The following is a 13,051-nucleotide window of genomic DNA, read 5'->3' as shown; positions in this document are numbered from 1 at the left end:
AATTTTCCCCTGTGCCTATGTTTTCTAAGCTCTTCCCCACTTTCTCTTCTATCAGTGTCAGTGCACCAGGTTTTATGTGGAGGTCTCTGATCCACTTCGACTTGGCCTTAGTACAAAGGGATAAGTATGAATCAATTTGCATATTCTGCATGCTGACTGCCAGTTGAACCAGTAGGATTTATTGAAGATGCCCTATTTTTTCCACTTATTGTTTGTAGCTCCTTTGTTTGTACCATCTTGGGATTATAGTTATTCCACATAATTTGCAAATTGCTTTTTCTAACTGTGAGTTAGAAAGACCCACTGTGTTTTTCATTCACTGACTGAGCAGTCTGATGCCACTAACCCTTGTTTTTTTTGTTTTTGTTTTTGTTTTTGCTTTTTCAGAATATTTTCTGTGCTCAGTCATTTGTGTTTTGGAATTTCTCATCCACATGGCAAAACCTTTTCTGCACATTTTAAACCTTCTCATCTAGGTTCTGTAGTGATTTTCTTGCTGCTGCACAGAACGTGACTATATTCTGTGTGTGTACATTGAAATTTTAAGTAGTACTGACAACTATCTTTCTGGCTCTCCTGTTATTTAACCCCTGTATTTTATTTACAGCTACCCAATCATTAGCTTTGTATAGTGTTGTGCTGGAATGAATAAGTAATCCAAGCTTTCGGTTGGATTGTCACAAAGAGTTTCCAAACATTGATCTGGGACATATTTTTAAAAATAGGCATAACAATAGATTTCTCTTTTCATTTTCATGTACAAAGCTTCATATTCATTAGTAAACATTTGGGTTCTTTATTCTGTTTATTTGTGTCTTAGTTGCTTGGGTTTGGATACAAAGCCTAGTTAGTATGAGTTAGTCTTGAACTTGGTGACTTGGAATTGAAATCCCCTTGCTGCAGATTCATGCTGCTCTGTAATCTCACCCCTGACAGTGTACTTGCTATGTTCAAATGGATATTTTGAAGTAAGATATTTCCTGTACACATACATACATACATACAAATAAGGGTATTTGTGTGGTGAAAGTTCCTAGTCTGCTTGTATCCTAAAACCCTGATAGTAGGATTTTAAACAAAATATTTTATTCACTGTGAATCTATATAATGTAATTATTATCAATTTTATCTGTTTATTATGATACATTAACTGGGAGTAACATTTGACTTTCATCTAAGCATTTAAATATGAAATCAGATACAAAAATAAAATCATAGTGGCTTCAAATCAAATCCTCATGAAGACTGTATGTAGAAGATCTTTAAATAAACTTAAAGTCATTATTTCTTCTTAAATTAATTTATTGAGTATTATAGAAAGCAGCCTCATACCAGAAACAGTTTCCTACATACCAGCAAAGAGGATAATAAAAAATACATTGAAAATAAGAATTTCACTGAAAACTTTTCATTTTCAAATGTCGACATTAAAGTGATAAAAATGTTTCTTATTACTTAATAAGTATTTTCAATTTCATAATTTAATCTCTCCCACACATTGCAACAAAAGTTAATGTGCTTTTATTATTTCCATGACAATTATTTTTGTTCATTTTGCCTGTAAACCTCTATAGTAGCTTATCTACACCTACCTTCTTCTTTCTGGAAAATGTAGTTCTGTGATTCTTCCATGCAATTATTGTGGTTCATAAAAACTCTGTTATTATGTTGGCTTAGAATAATATGATTTTTGCATAAAAATAACTTATAGTTATTCTCCCCTCTATTGGTAATTATAACCCAAGTCCATTGCAGTAATAAACTTGGGCTGAGCACTTGATGGACCACTTTCTTTTATTGCAATGATCCTTTTTCTATTATGACTATTTATTATGTCTTCATAAATATGATACACAGGAACAGTGAACCATAAGACACCACACATCTAACTATTGCCCAACTGCTGGGTTATTTCTTAGGGGAAAAACTCCAAGGTGTTATTTATTTAGAATACTGTAGAGTATTCCAAAGCTATTTCGGGTGTTAACTATCATGTAAAAAATTACATATAGTATCATATATTATTTAAAAAGCATTTCTTATGCTATGTGCCCCGAAAAACTATGATTTTTTAAAACATTTCTACAAAGAAATTAAAAAGCAAAACAAAACAACAAAAAGACAGTGCTGGAACGAGATACAAAGAATTCTCACTGGCATCACCTACAAGCAATGCAAAAGTTAAGAAATAGATTGCAAGTATTTCTTTTTCAGGATTATCATAGAAAATGCAATTTTTTTACTTTACATATACTTTATAATACATTCCATATATGCCCTCTTCTGTCCAGTCTAAGAATTATTATTTTGATTTTATGATTAAATGTAATTAATTAACGGTGATAGAAAATGTTGATTTACCTATAAAACGCAACTTTTCCATGAAATGAGATGTAAACACACATATCCATGAACAATATAGTTTCTTAGGAGCACTGTATGATTATTCTATTACTCTGACAAGCAGTAATAGTTATACAAAAATCTTAAATGATAGAAACAAATCCAGCCCAAACTCAATGAGTCTTTTCCAGTGACCATAGGGTACACACCCATATTTGGCAACTAACTGGAAAATATACTTTGACTAGCCATTGTAACCCAGATGTTGTAGTATAGTAAGTTTAATTTAATCTAAGCCATTTCTTATCTTGATACTGATAAAATTTGTTGACTAACTATCAAAATATTTATATTATCTAAGATTTTAGAAATTGATGAATGGTTAGACCTGTATTTGTTTACCAACATTTACACGAGCAACCACACAGTTGTGTATAAATCCAGCTTCCAGAGGTCGGATGTTATTTTCTTCCGCTCTGTGCCTCATAGGTACTTATATTTACACACACACCTGAACACACACACACACACACACACACACACACACACACTTAAAAGAAAATATTTCAGTCTTTTCTGTTGCCTTTCACTTTTCTCAAGATAAATTTATTTATTTATTTATTTATTTATTATTTATTTATTTATTCATTTATTTGTGGTTTGGGCATATGTAGCCTACTATAACTTTTAAAGAAGTCCACTACAGCCTTACTTTTTGCCAGGAATTATGACCTTAGAGAAACATTTTTATGCATTTAAGAAAAGTGCAATTGAGTGATCTTGCAGATTATATAGACAAAGTTTATAGTTCAGGTATAAATAGGGAGATCAATGATATACGATAGATAAAGAGAAATATCAAACTGATCAATCAAGTTTAAGTGACATAATCACACTTTAGATTCAGTATTTTAGGTTTTTCTTTTCTTTTCTTTTCTTTTTTTTTTTTAACTTATAGTCAGGGTTAGAATCCCCAGGATATGAGTGTGAACTTACTTAACTCCTATGATGGCCTGTTTCTCTTCTATGCCCTGAACCATAGTAGGCACATTTAACTGAAAATTCATGTTGGGAATTACAAATTCTGTGTAATCTCTGTGGCTTTTACATTGTCTTGTATTTTCTCTTGGCTTATGGTCAATTCCGTTTTTGATCTAGCATGCCTGGCATTTTCTACTTTTAAATGTGATCTTTTGAGAACCACCCACACTTTACCAAGCATTACAGCCTATGGTTGGCAGCTCAAATCTCTAAAGCATAGTACTTTGATGGGTACATATGGAAACAAGACTATGAATAGTCAGTTGGTCCAGTAAGCAACTATTGCCCTTTAAGTCTGCACTGGAATTCAAGATGAAAATCTGAGGCTCCTTATGTTGGACTCAATGGTGGGCTTTACCTTGTCAGGCACACAGACCAAGCATGGTGTCCTTTTTTAAGCTCATGTGTTCCTTTATATTCCTCTTAGGTTTGTAAGATGGATTTATGGCTGCTCCCCATGTCTCTCACCTTCTAAGAATTTGATAATAAATCAAAGTCTGACTTCAACTTGAAGGTCAACCTTGCATAGGTGCTTTGCTTTTCTCTGGTCCTTTTCTCTGACTCTTTAATCTTGTCCCTAAGACACACCTAATTTAATTGACCTGGATTCCAATTTCCTTCATTCCAAACTTTGGAGTACATTAATCTTGCATGTGGCTTAACCTCTATGTATCCGTTTCTTGGTTGTCTGCAATGCTACAAGAATCAACGAATGACCTGAGAGGGAAAAAAAATATATCAGAGAAACAATATATCTCATGACCCTCTCAAGTCCTGATGTTATTGTCAGCTATTAAATGTTTTAGTGTAGTCATTTTTTCCTACCATTTAGCTTTATAATTGGCATCCAGACTAAGATTAGATAATGTCAAATAAAATTGAAGTTATCACACTGATTAGGTGATTGACTAGGTAATTCAATTTGACTCAGTTTTTCCTTTTATTATTTTACAGTATTAAAAATGACATATATTATTAAATTATTTAGTAATTCTATAGTTGCATATCTTAGGTTCTGATTGCCCATTTGTTGCCTAAAATCTGAGCTATTAACTAAAGAACATTTTTCATGTGTTTACAGTATTCTGTGTCCAAAGGACTGTTTTTTATTTTTAATATTTTATGGGATATCTATAAAGAAAACTAATAAAATTCTTCTACTTGGTAAGTCTATTTTGAGTTCATTTTATGATCTAATACATGATGGGTGTCAACAGTTGTACTATACATTAAACCATGTCTATACATTTTACATATGCTGAGGTCCTTGAATGAGTGCTCAAAGTCTTTTGTTAGTCTAACACTCAAGAAAGGATGCTGGCTATTAATTATAGTGACTGAAACATTGAAATGAATGCCAAATACAAACAATAATGTTTCTCCTTGATAACTAACTAGCAAGTTAACAGTCTCTATTTGTCATTGTGTGTGTATATGTATGTGTAAGGATGTGTGTGTTTTGAGATTTTGTGATGGAAGCCAGTAATATTGATGGAGGCAGAGGGCAGAGGGGAATGTTGTGGGTCATTTTTTTGTTGATGTTTTGCATTTTTTTGGTCAGGAAATATTTCCTATGGACATTGTATGACACTAGCTTTTTTATTTTTCTATTATTATTTCATAGAAGACTAGCAAGTCTTCATTTGCCATACATTCCACCCCCAGACATAAATGAAAATGTAGAATAAGGAGGAGGAGGGGGGATGAGGAGGATGGAGGGAGGAGGAGAGGAGGGGAGACAGGAGGAGGAGGAGGAAAGAAGCCATTTTCCAGAATAACAAATGAACATGGCTAACAAGTTACAATAAAACTAGGCACAAACCTTCATATAAAGGCTGGATGAGGCAGTCTCTTAGGAAGAGAAGGAACTCAAGAACAAGCAAAAAGTGAAGAGACACACCCTCTTTGAATGTTAGTAGTACTCACAAGAGTACCCCCACTATACAACCCTATTGTGTATTCAGAGCACATGCTTAGAACCCATGAAGACTCAGTGGTTTCTGCTTCAGTCTCTGTGATCCCCTACTATTCCTCTTGATTGGTTCAGTGGCCTGTGTCCTCTAGGTGTCCTAGACTTCTCTGGGGCCTTCAATCCTCTCCTCACTCCTGTCATACACCCTTCTCTTTTCCAGGGTTTTCCTGGCTCTGCCTGGTATTTAGATGTGAGTCTCTGAATCTCCTTTATCAGTTGTTGGATGACTCTTCTCTGATGATGTCTATCTATGGGTAGAGCAGAATATTATTAGTAATCATTTTACTTCTTTTCCTATACTGTTAGTTTTATACTGTGCCTCTATGATGTCCAGCCTCTGGTTCATGGTCATCCAGGCCACTCAAGGTTGGGCTCCCTCTTAAGTCTTTGCCTTATTTTGCACCAGTCATTGGCTGGCCACTCCCAGAACTTCTGTACAAACCATTACTTGCACCAGATATTTGAGACAGGATAGATTGTAGGTAGGAGGTGTGGTGGCTAGGTTAGTGTCCTGATTTTGCTGCTGGAAGCCTTGCTGGTTATTACAGATTGCTAATTGAGGCTCCTTTTCCCTGTTATCAGGAGTTTTTTATTAGGGTGATTCAAAAATTCTAAGGAGCTTCTCTTGTACTAGATTTCCATGTTTTCCCACAAATCCTACCACAATTAAGTTATTTTTTTTCCTGTAATCTCCTCCCCCATGCCTAGGACCTCAAGATTCTATCTCTACCTTACATGCAGTCCACTTGCAAAATCTCTTCTATTTCCCCTTTCCATGGATCGCTGTGTCCTCAATTAAGTCTTTCTGGTTTGTGGATTATATTATGACTATTCATTATAGTTAATGTCCATTTATAAATGAGTATATACCATGTTTGTCTTTCTGAAACCAGTTTAGCTCTCTGAGGATTTTTTTCTAGCTTCATCTATTTAGCAGAAATTTTATGATGTTATGTTATTTAACAGCTCAGTAGTACTCCATTGTGAAATTATACCTTTCTTTTTCCATTCTCCTGTTTTAGGACATCTAAGTCATTTCCAGTTTCTGGCTATTATGAATATATCCGCTATGATAGTTGAACACGAGTCCTTGTGGTAGGATGGAGTGACCTATGAGTATAAGCCCAAGAACGTTATAACTGGGTCTCAAGATAGAATGACTCCTAAAATTTTGACAAAGCACCGTGTTGATTTTCATAGTGGATATACAGGTTTAAGTTCCCATCAGCAATGGAAGAATTTTTTTTTTCTTTTGCTCAACATTCTTTTTACCATGAGTGTCACTTGTGTTTTGGGTCATAGCCATTCTGACACATGTAAGATAGAATTTTAAGGTAGTATTTATTTTCATTGACTGTTCTCTGGCAATTTATGATTCTTTTGTTAAGAAATCTCTGTTTCGATATGTAGAACATTTATTAAGTCATTTTTGGTGTTTATTTTGAGTTTTTAAATATATTTTGGATATTTCTCAGTCTGCATCTTATTCCATTGATACAGGGTTTATCATGGAATTAGAGTTACACTATCAACTATCAACATTCTGAGAACCTCTTATCTATGCTTACCCATGGGTTTGAGATCCAAGACACACATATTTATAGCTGAATGTTTATATAAAGGGGCTACTGATAAAATGTTCTGCTGTTCTTTATTCCTTTAGAAAAGGGTTAATGTGTGCATCTGCGATGTCATGAAAATTAATTCCATTCTTAGTAAAGTTCAGAATTTAAAATCTTATTACCTGTCAACATGATATGAGTAGAGAAGTATAATAAGATTTTTAAGTTAGAGCATTATACAGGGAAATGTCAGTTTTTATTAAGAGCATAGGCATATTCTTAAATGACAGCTTGCAGATGCATTTGTGTTTTGATTCATCATTTTCCAAAAAGTTAACCGTTTCTTTCTATGATTGCCCCACACATAGTGCTATAAAATTGTAAAGGTTAATTTTTATAATCTCAACATTTGTGAGGCTAATACCAAAGAATTGTGAAGTGAAGACTACTTTGTGCCCTACAATATAGTTAAAGACAAACTGGGCTGAATAAAGCTATTCTATTTTGAATAACAGAACACAGCAACCAACTACAAATAACTGATCAAAATGCTTCTGCCTTAGTGTCCAAAGTTCAAGGAATTATAAGAAGAGAAGTATACATACAGACAATTTTATATTAATGTTTGTTCTAAGTCTTGTTAATACCTGCAAAGTGAGCCAAATTCATACAACCCAGACAAAGTGACAGGGTAACAGGAAGTTCTGTATTATAAATTAAATACTTTCTTATAATAAAATTAATGCAATGATTAATATCAAAGAAAATTTTTACTGTTCTTTGTATGGTTGTGTGTAAATATTTTCATCTCCATTTCTGGCACAGAGAAGAAAATATTTTCAAACTTAACTTTTCAAGTTTAATATAGGAAGAGGGGGAGAAAGAGGAGGAGGAAAAAACAGAAGAAAGATGATGATGGTGATGATGATGATGATGATGATGATGATGATGATGATGATGAAACTATCAAAGTTTGCTGAATTATGCATTCAACTTAACCATCAGACTGAACATGAGGACCCCAATGAAGAAGCTAGAGAAATAACTGAAGGAACCGAAAGGGTCTGCAACCCTAGGGGAAGAATAAAATGATCAACTAACCAAACCCACCACAGCTCCAAGAGACTAAAACATCAACCAATGAGTTCACAATGAGAGACCTCTGGTCCCAGGTACATATGCAGCAGAGGACAGCATTGTCTTGTATCAATGGAAGGAGAGGTCTTTGGTCTGGTGAAGGCTTGTTTTCCCACTCTAGAGGAATGACAAGTTGTTGAAGTAGGAAAGAGAGCACCTACATGGAGGCAATGGGAGGGGAAAGGAGGATGAGATTAGGGGAAGGGAAACACATCTGAAATGTAAATTCATATAATACCCAATGAAAAAGATTCTTAGAGAAAAACAATATAATCATAATGTTAAAAGTACCTTCAATAATACCTGAATTATATAGATAATATTTTTTGCCAAGATTTGTAGCATATACATTGCTTCCATTCTAGAAAGTGCAAGCATTGTGACAAGAAATGGAGTTTAGTTGGTAGATACCTTACACAGCATTTAACTTATGTGTTTGATCACCAGCACTAGATATAAAGAAGTATTGTGGTTAATTCTTGTAGTCCCAGAAGTAGTTCAACCTAATTCTTCTTGAAAGAGATAAAAATAACCACATATAAGTATGAGATATATAAAATCCTGCCAAAAACAACAAAACATTCACACACACACACACAGACAGAGAGAGAGAGAGAGAGAGAGAGAGAGAGAGAGAGAGAGAGAGAGAGAGCCTCACACCCAGGATTTAGAGTCTGGCCTATTGATGGGTGACAAATTTTATTTTATAGATATATTAATAATGTTTACAACTCTACCAAACAATGAAAAGAAAAGGGCACTAAAAACTCATTCTTGAAAAAATATTTTTACTCTGTTACTAAAACATGATAATACACCAAAAAAAAAATTATAGCTGTAGAACAATTTCTGTAGTAAATGTAGATACAAATATCCTCTATAAAACTCTTTCACATCACCTCAAAGGAACCTTAAGAAAATCATGTACTATGACCAAACCACTTTCAACCACTTTCATAAGAATGTTGGATCTAATCACAACAGTGATTATAATAGAACAACTAAAAACACTAAAGGATGATTATCACATTATCCTATATATAGACAAAAAATAAAATAAAATGGCTTTAGCAATGCTCAACATCCCTGCCAAATAAAACCTCTGAATAAAGTAAAAATAGAAGGAACACATATTAATATAATAAAGGCTACATAACCTAAACATATTGTCAGCTGATATAGGAAAGAGCCATATGTGTCTGGTTCTTAGAGCAATGACAAAGCCAAAGATATAAAAGGGATAAAAATAGGAAATGACAACTTCAGTATTCCTAATTGTATGTATGGCTCTATACTAAGGATCCAAAGACTCATCTAGAACAGTCTTATGTTTATGGAGAGCTTATAAAAGAAGAGGGATATGAAATCAACATATAAAAGCCAAAAGTCCTTCTATGTGCCAACATCAAATTTTCTAAGAAAGAAAGAAAAAAAAGATAGAATTCTGGGTGGAAGAGGGGACAGAGAGAAAAGGGGAAACATAATCTGATATCAAGGATGACAAGACTGAAGCAGAAAAAATGGAAACAGTCAACCTTGGGAGGTAGTGGGTGGGGGATGTTCTAGAATGTACCAGAAACCTAGGAGTTGAGAGATTCTCAGGATTCAAAAGGAGTGACCTTAAATGAAATGCACTACAATGGGGAGAGGGAACTTTTAGAGTTTACCTCCAGTAGAAAAACAGGGCATCAAGTAGAGGGATGGGGTTGCCATCCCACAGTCAATAACTCTTGACCCAGTATTGTTCCTGTCTGAAAGAACTGTAGGGACATAAATGAAGAAAGGCCTGAGGAAAAGGAGTTCTAGTGATAGTCAAAATTGGGATCCAGGTTGGGTTTGGGGAGGCTCCAAGGCCTGACACTATTACTGATGCTACGGAGTGTTTACAGACAGGAGACTAACAGGGCTGCCCTCTGAGAGGCTCAGCAAGTAGCTGAAAGAGCCAGATGCAGATACTTACACCCAACTAATGGACAGGAGCTGGAGACCCCTGTGATTGAATTGGGGAAAAGCTGGAAGAAGCTGAGTAGGAGGGAAACCCCATAGAAAGAACAGCAGTATTAAGTAATCTGGTCCCCTGAGGTCTCTCGGACACTCAACTACCAATCAGGCAGCATACATCAGCTGATATGAGGCTCCAACCCATATACAACAGGAGACTTCCTGTTATGGCCCCAGTGAGAGAAGAATAACCTAACCCTGAAGGGACTTGAGGCACCAGGGAGTGGGGAGGTTTAGTGGGGTAAGGAAATATCCTCTTGGAGATGGGGGAGGAGGTTTGGAATGAAGAAAAATCAGAGAATGTGCTGAGAGGGAGATAACTACTGAAATGTATCAAAAGATTAAGAAAATAAGGAATATAGAAAGGGAGGAATAAAGAAAGAAAGAAAGAGAAAGAAAGAAAGAAAAAGAAAGAAAGAAAGAAAAAGAAAGAAAGCGGAAAGAGGAAATAAAGAAAAGATACCTAGTTAGAATGGCTTTGATATTTACTTAGACATATAACAAACCAAGAAAATCTAACAAAAGAAGGCTTTACAATACTATAGAAATAAATTGAACAAGACACCAGAAGATGAAAATTTCTCTCATGTTCTCGTTTTATAGAATGAATATTAAGAGTGAGATAACCCAGTCACAAAAGAACAGACATAATATGCAGTCACTGATAGTGGGATGCTAACCCCAGAGGCTTGCACTCCCCCAGAAACAACTCACAGACTGTATGAAGTCCAAGAAATAAAGAAAACAAAAACTATACATATATTCACAAAACAAGAAGACTTTGACTATTTCCATGTTGCGTTTTGTTTTGCATGTACTTTACGCTTATTGCAACTAGTATGTTTTCAATGCATACTGTCAAGCCCTTGAAAAAAATCAAGTACTGACTAAAAAACATATTCACATGGTTTTATGTAAAATTTATTTTAATGTCTGAAAAAACTGTACTGACAAAAATGTATAATTTTAAGCAAAAAATGTTTAAAATCTTTAAAAAAAATAAAAAATAAAAAATAAAAAAAAAACAGAGTTAGGATGAATTAATGAAAAATCTATGTAAGTGGAAGGTTTATCACATCTGTGACTTGGGACATTATTATATTACCCATAATTAACCAATAAAATTAATGCTATTCTCATAAAAAAAAAGAATGAATATTAAAATTATGGCTACAGCTGATGGAGAGATGGTTGAGTACTAAGAGGACTGCCTATTCTCTAAAACAATATCATTTGGATTAGCAGCACCAGCATGGTAGCTCACAAGCATCTATGCCTCCATTCTAGTTCCTGGGAACCTTACACACTCTTCTGCCCTCCTAAGTCACCAGACATGGATAAGGTGTGTGCCAGAAAAATACTAATACAGATAAAAATTAAAAATAAAAATTATTTAAAAATATGACAGTATTATTAAAGGTTATCTATAAACCTAAGGCAATTTCTATTAAAATTTCAATTATTCACATCAATAGGAAAGAAAAACAATTTTAATATTCATATAGAAGCACAAAAGACCCCAACAATTCAAAGCAATCCAAAAGTAAAAATCAATGCAAGTACCATAGTATTTAATCTCAAATTATGGTACAGAACCAAGGTACCTAAAGAAGTATAACACCATACAAAAATTAACATGAAGGTCAGTCAAGTTTCAAATCAAGCAAACAGAATAAATCCATGCATAGATTAAATGCATTAAAGATAGGCCTAAAGGCACCAAAATGTGCCATTTCCTCATTAAGGGACTAAATTAAACCATTTACATTTGCAATACCATTAACAAGAGCAAGATTAAACTTGACTTACCCACTTATCTCCCTAGGTCTTACAACTGCATGTGATTATGGTTCTTTGACTGTAATATCTGTTATATAAATTGTAATGTGGGCCTTCCTTAATACTGTCTTGTGAATCTGTTGCTAGTAAGGGTGGATTTATCAAACAGCACAGAAAGCATCACACAAGGAGAGAGTTAGTATCTCTTAATACTACCAGAAACCTTTAACAGTTTTATAAGAAATGAGACTTTAAAGATCCCAGGTGACCACGATAGCAAACAAATGCTTTCAAAGATCATCCGTATGTTGCTGTAACATTTATGGTAGATATTTGTTTTATGAGGACAATTTCACACTGTTTTCTTTACATTTATATTTTAATAAGCATACAAACTTCTGTATACTGATGTCTGGATCAGGATCATGAAAAAAATATCTTATGACTTAAGCTGTGAATTAGCTTGAGATGTAAAAGCTGATTACATGGGGAATCAAAGGCAAGCAGTGTTGGTTGTTAAACTGAACATTTAAAGGTAGATTAAACAAATGGGCTGAATCTATAATAAGATGTCAATTTGAAGCCTTATGTGACCTCAAGTATTATTGATTTGATTCAGAGGTCCAGCAAAAGGCTCATTCTTTTAGACTCGAAGAGATATTTTCATAATCATGCATTGTTAAAATTCTAGTTTGCTATTTTTTGATGAATGTGACAAAACTTGCACTAGAAAAAATAATCTTCTCAACAAATGATGTATGGAAACTGAAAATCTGATTGTAAGAGAAAAGGAAAAAAGACCTTATCTCTCCCCCTGTAGCAAATTTTGATTCAGAAATTAATCCAAATTACTGAACATAAGACTAAAACTTTAAACCAGTGGAGGAAAATACAAGACACATCCTTTAGGATATAGACATATGTAAGAACGTTGACTTTCTGACAAAGACTTTAATAACCAAAATTGACTTAAAAATTGGCAAAAAATATATCAAACAGAAAAACTCCATGGTGACTGAAATTATCAACTGAGTACAGATAGTCATTAAGTATAAAAAATTATTCCACATGATAAACCAGATAGAATGTTAATACATAACATTGAGGAGAACTTTAATAATAAATTTAAAAGGCAATAATCAAGTATATGTTGGGTTAAAAAACTTGGCAGACAATTCTCAAGTGGCCAAATAATATTTAAAAAAATATGTATACT

This window comes from Micromys minutus (genome assembly GCF_963924665.1).
Source record: "Micromys minutus genome assembly, chromosome: 18".
NCBI classification, from domain to species: domain Eukaryota; kingdom Metazoa; phylum Chordata; class Mammalia; order Rodentia; family Muridae; genus Micromys; species Micromys minutus.
The sequence above is the reverse complement of the archived record's forward strand: the minus strand, read 5'-3'. Positions refer to the sequence as shown.